Here is a 12,861-nt window from a genome sequence, read left to right on the forward strand (position 1 = left end):
TAACATTAGAAACAAAATCTTGCAAATTCTTAACACCTAACGCCTTACTCAACTCAATGGTCTTCTCCAACTCCATCTCAATCGGACCTTGGTGTTGCACCGGATCAATACCTCTACCAATCATCGAGGGCTCCGCAGTATCTCTCTCGATGTCTCGAACCACCTCCGTATTAGTAGACTGCCCTTTGTTAAGATCCGGTGTTAAGAACACTCCTTCAACACCTGTCTCGATACCCCTAGTAACATCCGAAGGCACGTGCATAATACCGATAAACCTATCAAGATCAAACATATCTATATCCTCCCTTGGTCTCTTCTTAGGACGCTCCCTAGAACCACTACCCCCACTCCGATTAGAAAATAAAGACTTCCGTCTGAACTTCTTATGTCCCTTGCCTTTCAACGCAGAAACATTTGTACTATCAACATTACCATTCTCGACCGCCTCCTCATTAGAATGTTCATAAGAGTTCGAAAACTCACCGACCATCACGCTAGAATTATCGTTCACACAACCATCCAACCCATTAACAACATGTTCCCTGACAGAAACTTCATTAGCTTGAGAACATTCGCCCTCTTCACGATGCACATTATGAAACTCATCCTGCACAATATTATCATCACACTTATCCTCCTCCGGTAAAACGGAACCATCATTCTCTTCAAACTCTACTACACATTCCGGTATCCATTCCCCAACATCTTCATCCACCCACACTTTAAAAATTTTTCCCCTCCAATTAATGTCCACCCGATCCACAATCCGTTTGCACTCTTTACTCAACACACCGATGAGAGTATACGATAAGTTGTTCTCTTCAGCTGATAAGGAAGCCGATTGAACCACCTTGCCAAATCTGCTTCCAATCAAATCGAATACCTCGTCTAACACCAACTGAGCCGGAACCCCATGAACTTGGAGCCAGGCGATCCGACCCTCCTCCACACTAGTTCTATCAGACCAAGGTTCTAAAAACTCAAACCAGTCTGACCATTTGTCTTTGTCATTCAGGAAGGCATCCCTATCCCCACTAACGTAGAATACCAACACCACTGAAAGCCCTCCCAGATACTTAATATCTAATGATCTCCAACCATGCTTCCGAACCAACTTTTTCAAAGAAGTTAACGTGTGAAGATTCACCACCCTCCCCGTAAGAGCACATCCCTTCCAATGAGAAAACCGTTCCACCGAATCATCCACCTTAATCTCATCTACTTTGTTCCGATTTAACAAAGAATCAACAAAGGAACGCCCATTACCAACTGATGCATATTCCTATCGGATCCTTCGGAACTAGGGTTTGCTTGACCACTAGGTTTTGCATGGCTATTAACAGGAACAGAAGCCGTCTTCCTCCTATTACCAGAATCGGGTCTATCTATATTCTAACCATCCACAAACCGAGCAATCGCAATAAACAACTTATACGAACCGATCCATACATCTGATAACTCATCTCCCAACCGTTTGACATCTTTCACCTCGGAAAACGATACGAAAGCAAACCTCTTGCCCCATTTATCCAGCTTCCTAGCTATATAGGAACCTTCGTAATGACCAAAGCTACCCATAACATCTTTTAAGTCTTGCGAAGAACACTTTGGGGGAAGATTTGAGACAAAAAACTTCGATAAAACCTTGTTATTACCTTGAGCCTGATGATCATTCCGTTTCCCTTTCCGATTACGTGGTTGTTCCCATTCTTCTGAATCCATGCTGCCGTGGATCGCCCGAGATTTTCGGAGCTAGGGTTTTCTTACGTTGGGGGACTTCATATCATTATTTGGATGACCACTTGTTGATAGATATGGACAATAGGTCGGCGAATGCAGGTGGTGAACGGTGGCTGGAGGTGAGCGCCGACTGTAGGGGAGCGGCAGCTGGAGGTCGCCGGAGGTGGAGGATGCAGGTGGCGACGGCGCACCGGAGGTGGAGAGGCAGGCGGTGGGGCACTGGAGGTGGAGGAGGCAGGTGGCGGCGGCGGCGCACCGGAGGTGGAGGGTAGGGGTGACGGGATCATGAATTTTTATTTAACAATACTTTTTAATAGATTCATAAATAAATTATTTAATTATAGTGATTTGTTAAACTGAAAAAATAGTTTACAATGAAAGTTATTATCACGATAACAATGTTTATACTATTATACTATTTAAGGCATAGATTTATATTAAGGAACGTGAGATTGGAATCCATTATTTATATTAACAAAGGACCAATAAACAATCCTAAATTCTATGTTTTGATTGTTCTGTTTATTTATTGTCTTTTAATTTCTTAATCCTATGATCCAAAGTGAATCTTTCTATTCAATTAATCTTAATTATAATAAGACTATACGATGCAGAGATTGTTTTGCCGCTGAAACGCTGAGGTGGCAGGCGGTGCCGACGGTATACACCGCCCAGGCGTTGATGGTGCCGCTCAGCGACGAGTTTTTTTTGAAGAAATCACCGTTTAAATCACCGCTCAACATTCACCTTATTAATAAAAAAATCTCACTTTTGAATATCCTCTTCATCGCATTATTTTAAGTGAGAAAAAAATAAAAAAGGAAGAAGAAGAATGCCGTTGCAGACTGAAAGAGAACAAAGAAGAGAAAGAAGATAAAAGAAAGAGTGTACGCTATTTTAGGGTTTTATTTTTTTAGTCAATTTTTAGAATTTGGGGCCATCTGGGACTATTTTAAAAAGCATGTTCTTTTAAAGCCCTAATTCATGTCTTGAAGTCCAATTTTATGTTTGATTAATTTTAGTGAGTAATTTTATTTTTATTAATTTGTTATATTTAAATAAATTTTGGTCATATTAATTTAATTTTAGTCATTAAATATTATTACTTTATTTGAAAAGAAGGGAAGTGGTGAATTGGTAACCATTTCCATAATATTATAAAATATAGTAGAGTGGAGTGAGGTATGATGTGGCGCTTACGTGACACTTTTAAGTAGAAAGCAAAATGGTATCCACACCCTATAGCCTAAGTTATCGGATGACGCTTCTTTTTCTATAAACCGAGAATATAATTTTGATTTTGCTTTATTTATTTTTTATGGAACGACCAACTAAGTAACGCTAGGTACTTCGTACGTGGCTCTCATTGGCTAAAGGTAGCCCAAGCTGGCCACGAGTCCGGACGGACGGAGCCCCTAGCGGTCCACCTATTGAGGGATTCCCCGAATAAACCCGACCCTTACGCCCGCTAAATGACACAACGACGAGAAGCCGGTAAAAACGGGTGATATCAGGACTCGAACCCTGGCAAAGAAGGGTCATCCGTCGTATTTCCCATATAAATTGGTGATAGTGAGTTTTGAACCCCTTTACCTCTCACTAATAAAATGAGTGCTCTACCATTATGCCACAATCAATTTTATTTGCTTTATTTTTAATGGAGTGATCAAAACCATTACAATTTATTATAAACAAAGTTTGAATGATTCACTAGTATATGTCCAGTAATAAACTAATAAATATTTCTTGATACATTGGCTGATCCAGCCACGTACCTACATTGGGGAGACGTCCATTGAATTTTAAAAATTTATAAGACTGTATATAATCGAAAGTTTGAGTAAACCTATAATAAATTTTAAAATCAAAATCTATATAAATAAGCAAAATCCCAACTGAATCCAATTGATTGTGTGTATGTAATAAAAGCTCAAATATGTTTTAATGTAGCAAGGTCAAAATTGGTGTATTGTCAAAATTTTGTATAAGCTGCTAACTAATATCAAATTCCAGATTAATTTCTACTATGAAGATCTTCAATCACTTTTAACAACTTCTGCTCATTTAGTGGTTTGGAAACACGAATATCGATTCCCTTTAAGAACTTGTTTAATTCTTCACCTTCTTCGTGAGCTGTTAACCCGATGATGGGGATGTGAACACCATAATCTTTCTCCATTAGTCGTATACGCCTCGTCGCTTCACAACTGTCCATCACAGGCATCTATAGAATCATAAACTTCATCATATAACATGTCTATATGTTTTAAAATGTAAACTAAATACAAGATAGCTTGCGGGTCGGACAGAGATGTGTTGACCACAAACACTTCTTAAATACATGGCGCGTTGCAAAACATACAAAAAAGCAAAAAGTTACCTTGCAATCCATAAAGATATAGTCATATGGCAGAATATGTGAAGCTCCAAGATCTTTTTGATCAGTAAGCCCATTGGAGACAAAAGTCAACGCCTCTTGCCCATTGGTACACGTGTCAAACACCAAACCATTCTTCAAAAAGATCCTCTTAGCAATCGATTGTTGAGTAGAGTTATCCTCTACCAACAACACTTTTTTGCCTCTCAATGGGCTCATGTTTGGTGAAATTCTAGTAATTTCTTGTCTCTCCACTTGTATTTCGGGCGTACTTTGGTTCCCGGGCGATGACGTGCGAGAGATCCTATCTCCAAACTCGGGTAACATGTCGATCAATGAGTATAAACGAGACCCGTGAAGCGACATAGGTAAAACGACATCCGAAGGTGGGAGTTGCTTCTCATCCAAACCATGGGCTTGCATGCACCGGTACCCTAACCAAACAACTCTAAAAGATGCATCTTTTGAGTCTTTTCTAAACCGATCCACCACTTTGCATAGCTCTTGAAAATCAGCCCGGGTTGTGTCCACCACAAGTAATATAAAGCCCGGTGGAATGGCCCGATCCGTCCCATCCAATGCACTTAATGGAACTTCCTTTGGGCTACCATTGGGCCTTGGGCTTCTACCGGGCTTTGTCAAATACCCCAAACCTAAGCTTAAATAATTAGAGCTCGGAGAGTATGCTTTATTCGGGGATTGTCTAAACACTTTTAAGAGTTTCGGATAGCCCAAGAACGGTTCTGGTTGCAAATACTTTAAGCCCATGGGCTCGTAGGAACTTTTGTGACACTTTACGTCTTTCGTCGCCGCTAATGAAGAGAGCGACGGTCGTCGAGTTGGAGTTGGAACCTATTCGTTTGGGGCTACAAAAGGGAGTGTTTGTCCCGGAGGACGTGTTGGTATTCTCATCTTCGCTAATAGCATGTGGATGGGACCGAGAAACCTTAAAAACGACATTGAACTTGAAGCATGTGCCCTTTTCTCCGGGTTCTTTGTCAACGATGCTTATCTCACCGCCCATTAATCGTACCTGTATATACAAGTGTCGATGTTGATATTGTACAGAGTCAAGGTCTAGGCAAACAGACCAAAACGGCTTGGTTTTGGCCAGTTGCCAGTTTGAGCTAGATTTAACATCAAACATGTGTTCATGTTCGCTTGTTTATTTAAATGAACACAAATTTTTTGTTGATGTTCGATCGTTTATTAAATGAACGAACATAAATAGACTTCCCGCCAAACAGTTTACTAAATGTTCGGTTCATATACAGGCCTACCTTTTAGCACTAAAAACTAAAATAATATAAGTTTAAAATATTACCAGAGATTGAACAATGGCAAGCCCTAATCCAGTGCCTTAAAATTCATGTTCACTTCCTTTAACCTGAACATAATTTTCGAAAATCGAAGCTCGTTGTTCTTTGGCAATGCCCGTTCCGGTATCATCAACTTCAAACACAAAATCCATGCACTCATGATCACAACCAACTTCAATACCCGCTTCAATATCACCACCACACTCATCATTATTTCCAAAACATAAACGCGACCGCCATTTCTTAAACCGACCATGATCAGAAGCGGTTATCATCAGGCTCTGGATGCTACGGTTCGTGGCTGCACGAGCTCGAACACGAATGGTTACATGACCTTCAGAGGTGAACTTGATTGCATTGCTTAATAGGTTTGATAATATTTGCTTAAGCCTGCGTTCGTCACCTTTGACTTGTGAATATTTGGTCAACAAGTCATCATGCACGTCCAAAATGACATCAACTCCTTTTTTTATACCAACTGGATAGAACAAGTCAACTACATTCTCCAGCACTTTAACCAATTCGAATGGTTTTTCTTCTAGATCCATCTTCCCGGCTTCGATTTTACTCGTGTCGAGAATGGAGTTCAGTAAACCTGTAACAATTTCATCGTTGATTAAAACGACACATGAAATTCGTGGTTTTGGAAACTAGGTCGTGTTAGCTAAATAAGCTGGGTTCACGGGTTAACCTGTTTAACAATTTCGTTTTTTTTATTTTATTTTTTAAAATGTGTTTTATGTAATAAATTAAATTTTGGTTGGTTTCTCATCCAAAAATTTATAACTAAACATATAAGATTTTTTTTGTTGCAAAATGGTAAATTTAAAGTACTAATATGTAAACAATATAAAAAATGTGTCAAATAGGTCGTGGTCGGGTCAACACGTGAATTTGCAGGGCATGTTCAGATTCATGTGTCTTACATAATTTTTAGGTTTGGTCGTGTTTGGGTTCATGTAGGGTTGGCTATGCATATATTTTATTTTTACCTAAATTAAGTCATTCTTTTAAAAATGGTGATGATAATACTTACTCTGAAGAAATTTGGCAGATGACTCCATAATCTTTAAATCCGCAGCTAACTCCGCTCCTTGATGATTCTCACTAATCGATAACTCTATCGATTCGCTAATTGCTGCTATTGAGGCTTGCATATCGTGGCTTGCGTTTTCAAATGCAACACTTCGGTTCTTGCTCTTTCTCTCTTAACTGTTGTGTTGCTTCCTTTTGTTTGATAAGAGCAGCTCTTAAACGCATTTCATTAATCGCTATAGAAATAACTACCACGAAAATCATTAGCGTCGAAAGAACCGACGCCATAATGAGATGCCGATGCATCTTGCTTTGCACTTCATCATATGGTAATGCTAACACATACACCTACATAAAGAGTAAAAAGCTTTAAACTCAATTTGATCAATTATTATTTTAAATAGTTATTTGTAAGTATAATATTGGAGAATTTTTTTTAAGTATAATGTTTTTCTATAAATGATATATATTATTAGCCCTTTAAAATTGAGGTTTAATGTTTTTTGCATGCAAATTTAATTAGGTCAAATTTTGTTATCTTTTTATGCAATTAGCTAGCCCTATATAAATGAAATTACATATAAGTTTCTTTAAGAAACAATGATCATACCGTTTGCATGCCAATGATATCAAGTGAGGAAGAGTACACGGCATATTTTGTTCCCTCAACGTCGAAAAAATGTGTTCTCGGCGTTTCATAATTAAGTCGCAATGTGATTCTGTCCCCGTTTGTTTTCAGAATCTGGAAATAAATCATAGCGTTCTCTTCAAAAACAACACGCGTGTTTGGGATCCCGTCACTCACAACTATTCCATCTTTTGTAGCCAAATACAAACCAGCACCAAACGGTTTAATACCCGAAAACACATTTAACAAAGATTTAAGCTCAAACCCTAGTGAGACAACTCCAAATTTATCCGCACGCGCCATGTTCAAGACAAGCGGGTTTTTGTTATCGGTCCATGAATTTCCTAACATAGCAAATCCATTTGTTGTGTTCAATGCTTGTTGTAACCATGTTTCATTAACCATAGTAGGAAACACAGTAGCTGGTCCATATAAATTCCCAGTATCATTATCGACACGTTGAGTGTACCATGGATGACTTAGTAGGGCACTCGGGTGCTTAGAAGATGAAGTCCTATTTGAATAGACAGCAAATATTTGTTGGTCCACTTGCGAGTATAATGCAAAGAACAAGCCATCTCTTCGGATATATGAAATTTGTGACACCCGGGGTATAGTTAACAATGCCTCGAATAATATAGGAGCACCTATGTCAAAAGAATACAAGATTAAATATATGTTAGCGAATTTTTGTCATATAGGCGTTTTAAAAACTTTGCCTTTGCCAATGTAATAACTGGAATTATGTAAATGGGAAAAGTTTACAAACCTTAGCTTGGATGTGCGACAACTTGGCGTCGGTTTCACCTAGTGACCTTGACAAAATTTTGGCTAAATTCGTTGTCGATGAATTCATTAGAAGCAATGAAGTTGTGGCTTGTTGTATGATCGACCCGATTTCATGATGAGTTTTATTCATCACTATACCAACTTCGTTTTGGTCTTTAACATTCGCAAACCAGAATGGGATCAGTAAGCAAATAGCTAGCACCCCAATAAGTAACTGCAAATATCAGTTTGTATAAGTAATCAAGGGTGTTTAATATCATGATAACCTCATTAAAAATAACAACTTGAAAATTATGCGAACCAAGCAGACCCTAGAGACCTTACCGGGAGAATAACGAAACATGATCGTCGCGATGTAATCATCCTAGCGAGTCTACAATCACAAGATTAGTTCAATATTTGTGAGATATATGAGAAAATAAATAACATCAGAAAAAGATCTTTGTAATCGGGATTAATATAATTGTCCTAAATAAGACCATTAATTATAATTAATATTTTTGGTAAATATATTGATATATAGAAAGGTAATTTTTTTTAAAAGTCATGACAATTCACTTGCATTGTTTAAACAAATATCGTGCATGTTTTATATATACTAACATACTTGAAATTATTAAATTAATGTAGTTTATTGCAATAAATGCTAAATTTTATACTAATTAACCTACTTGTTTAGTTTAGTTTTATCTATACTTCATATAAATCTAGGTGGATCTATATGCCAGGATGGGATTAGAACGCACATGGATATGCGTTTTATTATACGAAGATATTCGGCATGTTGGCTTAGAATGACCGGAACGTTATCCCTTGATACTGTGTTAATTTATATGATAAAACTCTTATATGATTACGACCTGTTAATTTTATCCACGTTTCGATATGAGTTTTGTTTAAAACTGAGGTGCGTGTGATAATACACAAGTACTATAAGCATAGACGAAAAAGTCATTAATCTTTATTCTTAGTTTATTTAATCGTTACAACTTCATCATTCTTTTCTACGATAATGTTTTACGCTTCGTTTCAAATTTTGTTATCTCACGTTTTAACGTATTGTGTTAACACCTAGAAATTGAAACCTCAGGCCTTTATACCGGGAAGTAAAAACGAGTTGAATGATATATTAATTACGTACCTGGACCTTTGTTCGATTCGATGGAGTTCAAGCGGAGGAAATTGGAACGAAATGGCTATTGAGGATTTGGTTTGGGGTGTCTTCGAAATCATTAGTATATATTAACCAACAAGCAGGTTCACATTTTTGGAAATTATATATTACCAGGATAATTTAGGTTGCATATTTTCGATTTGTTATTTTGGCAATTTTGGAGATTAATTCGGTATCTATATTTGGGTTGGCTTGTAGGAAAATAACATGGAGAGAAAGATGATGGGTTTTTTTTTAATTGTTATTTACATAAGTTGAATTTTTTTTCTTTTTGGTTAAAATAGTTTAATGGTCGATTTACTTGATTTAAATAACTTATATTATATTGATGAAAACGAAATTGATATATGTATCTTAAATTTAGGAAATCTCTTTATTTACATTAATATGGTAATTCCTCCAATTGCAACTGGGTAAAATCTTTATTATTAGAGAAGAGATTGTTGTATAGACAATTAGATTATAATCAATAATTGATGAAGGCCAAAGTATTGATGATCAGGCCATATTATATTTGTAGATTCATGATCGTGTCTCCAAATGTGGTCCATGAAAACGGGCATAACTTGGCACACGAAGCTCCGTTTCAGGCCTATTACCAGTCAAATCGAAGCTTGAGACGAGGAGCACATTGTGGCAAACGCATACGACGGTTTGGCCCCTGTCCGAAGCCCAAAAACGACTCCTAAATAAAGTTATGGGCCATTTTATGTTTTTTGTCAGTTTTTATGTTTTTGTTTTTGGGTGTGTGTTTGGCCCATAGACCATTTTAGGCCCATTTCGTATTTGAAACTTTATTTATATTATGTTGATGTAATCTGAAGAGATGCACTTGAATTTTATAATAATTGTTTTTTCTCTTCAATTTCTCTGACCTTAATTTGGGTGGGATTTTTAGGGTTTTGAAGTTCATCACGGGTAATCGTTGAATCAACGTGATTCGATCTTCAATTTCGTGTTTACCGCTGCATCAATAACTTCATTAAATTAAATAAATAGAAAGCACAAATTTATTATTTTAATTATATATATATTTTATCAAACTAATTTGTTGATATTTTATTTGAATTTCATGAAAGCGTTTTCAATATATATTTGTTTCATCCATCATCACTTTGACGAGGTAGTCCTGGGAGGCTTTGCGTAGTATTTTTTTTATTATGGTGGATTGCTAATTCATGCGCACGTCCTAAAATTTTGATACCTAGCACCATTAGCACCATTGTAAGGGGGAGCTCAGGTGATGAGGATGACAAGTATTGTGTTTCTTTGAGAGTGACACTACTATCATTGCGACAATTTGACAAATGTCTTTCGAAAAACTTTTACAAGCAAGAGTTGTAAACAACCTATTTATTGAAACATATAGTACGTATTAATTATGTTATTGGGGAAAGACATTAGCACATTTGATTAGTTTTAAAAATTACCCGAATTCATGTTTCTAAGATTTTTTATACATTCAAATTTATATATCATTCATATGTTATTTAGGATTTTATTAGTATCGGGTCCATTACCTCAGTTATATCTATATTATAATCGATATTGAATGTCATAGTCAGAAAAGAGGACAAGTAGGAGTCATATAAACAAGAAAGTGGTTACCTCTAATATTGATTAAGAATGGTTGATCGAACCGCGCTGGAATTCTTGACTGAGTTATATATTTAATGCTTCGATCACTGCCAGAAACAAGGGCCAAAGGGTTGCAGTAGAAGTAACTTGTGGTATTAGAGCCTCATCACAAAGATTAATGTTGGTAATAGTTATATAGCGAGGCTACATTGTATATTGGAGAGAAGATTTGAAATCCCGTGAGTATTTGTAATTAATTTGGAACCAAACAAGAAGTCATCTTAGACTTTGTATTATTATTTATGTTTGTGTTATTATTTGTTTTTTTCATCCGAATAATTACCTTCTTAATAACTATAGGGGCGTTTGGGACTCTTTATTTTACCACCTTGTACATTTTTAATAAGTTTGCAATCCCAAACACCTTATTCCTTTTCAAAAAGTTAATAGGCTATAAGTTAGTAAAAATAAACAATCCCAAACACTTCCATACACTCAGTTAGGTTTGAATATATATATGCTAAATTTTTTTTAAAAAGTTGGATATAATTCATAATATGAGCTATTAGCTAATGATAATTCATACTTACAGTTTAATCAATGTCAATCAAAACATTCACTTTTATTATCAAGAACAATCATGTAGCATCAAACTAGTTTCAATATTTATTTGTTTCGTCAATCATCACTTTGACGAGCTAGTCCTTGGAGGCTTTGCATAGGTTTTATTTTTATTTTTAATTATTATGGTGGATTCCTAATTCATGCGCACATCCTAAAATTTTGGTACCTAGCACCATTATCACCATTGTAAGGGGGAGCTCGGGTGATGAGGATGACAAGTATTATGTTTTTTCGGAAGTGACACTACTATCATTGCGACAATTTGACAAATGTCTTTCGAAAAACTTTTACAAGCAAGAGTTGTAAACAACCTATTTATTGGAACATATAGTACGTATTAATTATGTCATTGGGAAAGACATTAGCACATTTGATTAGTTTTAAAAATTACCCGAATTCATGTTTTTAAGTTTTTTTTTACGCACTCAAATTTATATATCACATATAATATTTAGGATTTTATTAGTATCGGGTCAATTAGCTCGGTTGTATCTATATTATAATCGATATTGAATGTTGTAGTCAGAAAAGAGGACAAGTAGGAGTCATAGATAAAATAAAGTGGTTACCTCTAATATTGATTAAGAATGGTTGATCGAACCGCGCTGGAATTCTTGATCGAGTTGTATATATGGTGCTTCGATCACAGCCGGAAACAAGGGCCAAAGGGTTGCAGTAGGAGTAACTTGTGGTATTAGAGCCTCATCACAAAGATTAATGTTGGTAATAGTTATATAACGATGCTACATTGTATATTGGGGACAAGATTTGAAATCCCGTGAGTATTTGTAATTGATTTGGAAACCAAATAAGAAGTCGTCTTAGACTTTGTATTATTATTTATGTTTGTGTTATTATTTATTTTTTTCATCCGAATAATTACCTTCTTAATACTTATAGGGGTGTCTGGGACTCTTTATTCTAACACCTTATACATTTTTAATAAGTTAGCAATCCCATATACCATATTCCTTTTCAAAAAGTTAAAAGGCTATAAGTTAGTGAAAATAAGCAATCACAAACACCTCCATAAACTCAGTTAGGCATGAATATATATGCTAAATAAATTTTAAAAAGTTGGATATAATAATTAATAAATGACCAATTAGCTAATGAAAATTCATACTTACAGTTTAATCAATGATAATCATAATTTTCACTTTTATCATCAAGAGCAATCATGTAGCATCAACATAAATTTTACACACATTTTATATTTGATTTATACTCAATTTCATTGGTACATTTCTCCATTTCGTTCATAATAATCATTGTGAAAGAAGTCGAGCAAGAATCAGGTATACATCTATAATGGCTACAAGATTTCTCTTGACAACATAAGTGAAAGTTATGGTGATAATGAGCCAATTCAAGATGGCTAATCTTCCAATTGATAAACTCTTTGAGTGGGTTAAACCAAAAAAACAATAGAAAGAACGAGACATTTTACTTCAATATTATTCTTAATTAATTCAAAAAACAAAAGACCCATCCATAGGTTTATGTGGAAGGGACACAAGCGGGTACCATAGTTTTCGGAAAAAAGAAAAGCGGAGCCGGTTGTTTAACCACAAAATCGGGATATACTAGTTGTTGA

The 12,861-nt window shown here is 35.9% G+C and overlaps 1 pseudogene; it reads right to left on the bottom strand.

Annotated features, from left to right (window-relative positions):
* Positions 1 to 3,733: 3,733 nt before the first annotated feature.
* On the bottom strand, positions 3,734 to 7,795 carry LOC143610729 (histidine kinase CKI1-like; annotated as a pseudogene).
* Between the last annotated feature and the right edge of the window lie 5,066 nt (positions 7,796 to 12,861).

Source organism: Bidens hawaiensis, unplaced genomic scaffold, assembly GCF_021521415.1.
Source record: "Bidens hawaiensis isolate Kalapana, Puna unplaced genomic scaffold, B.hawaiensis_p1.1 tig00027738_1, whole genome shotgun sequence".
Lineage (NCBI taxonomy): Eukaryota > Viridiplantae > Streptophyta > Magnoliopsida > Asterales > Asteraceae > Bidens > Bidens hawaiensis.